The sequence below is a fragment of the Galeopterus variegatus genome, unplaced genomic scaffold (genome assembly GCF_000696425.1).
Source record: "Galeopterus variegatus unplaced genomic scaffold, G_variegatus-3.0.2 Scaffold3229, whole genome shotgun sequence".
NCBI classification, from domain to species: domain Eukaryota; kingdom Metazoa; phylum Chordata; class Mammalia; order Dermoptera; family Cynocephalidae; genus Galeopterus; species Galeopterus variegatus.
The window spans coordinates 69,817-71,947 of NW_007729340.1; positions in this window are offsets into that span (position 1 = coordinate 69,817).

The following is a 2,131-nucleotide window of genomic DNA, read 5'->3' on the forward strand; positions in this document are numbered from 1 at the left end:
TCTGGTGACCCAGTCTGTATGATGGGTTTGAAGGGTGTGAGCCCTTTCCCTGACAATACAAATGGAAACTTAGTATAATTAAAATAATGAAACATTTTGTCTTTAGTTATGAATTGCCAAGTGTAGAGCCCGCAAGTCCATTGTGCAGACTGTGTCCCAAACACACAGGTCTAAGAGCTAGGTAACAGGAGAAAAGGTCCTTGGAGCCTTGGTTGAAGAAAGAATAGTCTTTATTGAGCACACACACAAGTAAGAATTAGGCAGTCCAAAGAGAAACTCAGAAACTCTACTGCTACCAGCAAAGTCCAAAGAAAAACTGAGCAGCTGCCAGCAAAGTATACATGCTCTATTTTTAGACATGAACTCTCTGCCGGCCTGTGCTGCTTCACAAAACTCAAGAACACACACTAGCAACAAACTAAAAAGATACATGGGTGTGCACGTGCACTAACTCCACCCACACACAACTTGTTTACAAGGAATGTGCTGCACCACCCCCAACCAGACCTGAGGTGAGGGGGCCTGACTAAACGACTCTATTTTCCTCACACCTGGGATGAAAATGTTAAAGCTCTGTATTCTCATCACCCTTGGAAAACTTCTATTCAAAGGAGGTGGAGCCATTAAAGAGAACAAAAGGAAAAGAAAACTTTCAAGCCTTTGCATAGGTCAGAGATGGATGTGGGAATTGAGAAGTTTCACCTGGAGAAGCCTCAGCAAAAGTGGTAGCTTAGCTCCCTTGAGAGCTCTGGGACTGTGGTCTTCAAAATTGCTTGCTTGCTTTCCTACTAAAAGAAACTTGAAAGACAGTGTTTCTTCTTGTACTTTAAAGGTCATATCTAAAATGTTTCATCATAAGTTTAAATAATGGCAAGTTTATTATTTCTAGCCAAAGTATCGGCATTTTGAAATAAGTTTGTTACATCATTCTTTCAATGTATACAGGGGAGCCTAAATATCATAATACACCTATCACCCATTAAAAAACACATGAACAAGCTTTTCTTCAAAAGAAATTTTACATCACTCTTTTCCCCCTTATTTTGTATTTCCATTACACTTGCCCCCAAGCATTTTAATATATTTTAGGCTAAAAAGTCTTTTATTAATCAGTCTATCATATTTCCCTGCAAGAAATTTTTAAAAAAAATTTCTGAGTCGTTTATGTTTAAAAACTCATCTCTATTGTATAATTATATATAATTATACAATTCATTGTATAGCTAACATAACTTTAATACTTAATTGATTTAAATGGTATAAAATATTACAAATTTTGATATACTGTTAAAATTAAAGTGTAAAATATTTTTGCTGGAATGAAATAGGATTCAGAATCAATCCTGGTCCTAGTTTTTATTTCTATGGATAGAAGCATGAAATACCTTGTTCATTCATTCAGCAGATATTTATTGAGTACTTCCTATGTTTCAATAGCTCTAAGCACTTGGGATACTTTAGTAAACACTACAAATAAATCCCTGCCCTCATGGATTTTACATTCTGGTGTGTGTGTATGTGGGGGGGTAGGCAATAAGCAATAAACATAACACATAAGTAAATCACATAGTATGTTAGAAAGATAAAACAGGGGAAGGGAGATTCAGAGCACAGTGTGAGAGTTAAGAATGGGTTGTGATTTTAAAAGGTCAGGGTGGGCTTTTGAGAAGGTGACTTCTGATCAAAGGAGGTAAAGGAGTTAGCAATGCAGGTATCTGGGGGAAAGTATACCAGGCAGAGGACACAGCCAACCCTAACTTGGGAACATGGCTGACATCTTCTAGGGTCAACAAAGGAGGTTAGGGGCTGGCCAGTTAGCTCAGTTGGTTAGAGTGTGGTGCTGACAACAACAAGGTCCAGGGTTCAATCCCTGTACTGGCCCAGTCACCAAAAAACAAAACGACAACAACAACAATAAATAAATAAATAAATAAATAAAGGAGGTCAGGAAGGCTGGAGCAGAGTGATCCAGGAGGAGAATGATAGGAGATGAGATCAGTGAAGTAATGATCAAGGGTGGGGTAGTGGTGCCAATTTTATAGAATCCTTTAGACTTTTGTAAGGATGTAGAGTTGTACTCTGAATGAAATGACTTTTGTAAGGATGTAGACTTGTACTCTGAATGAAATGA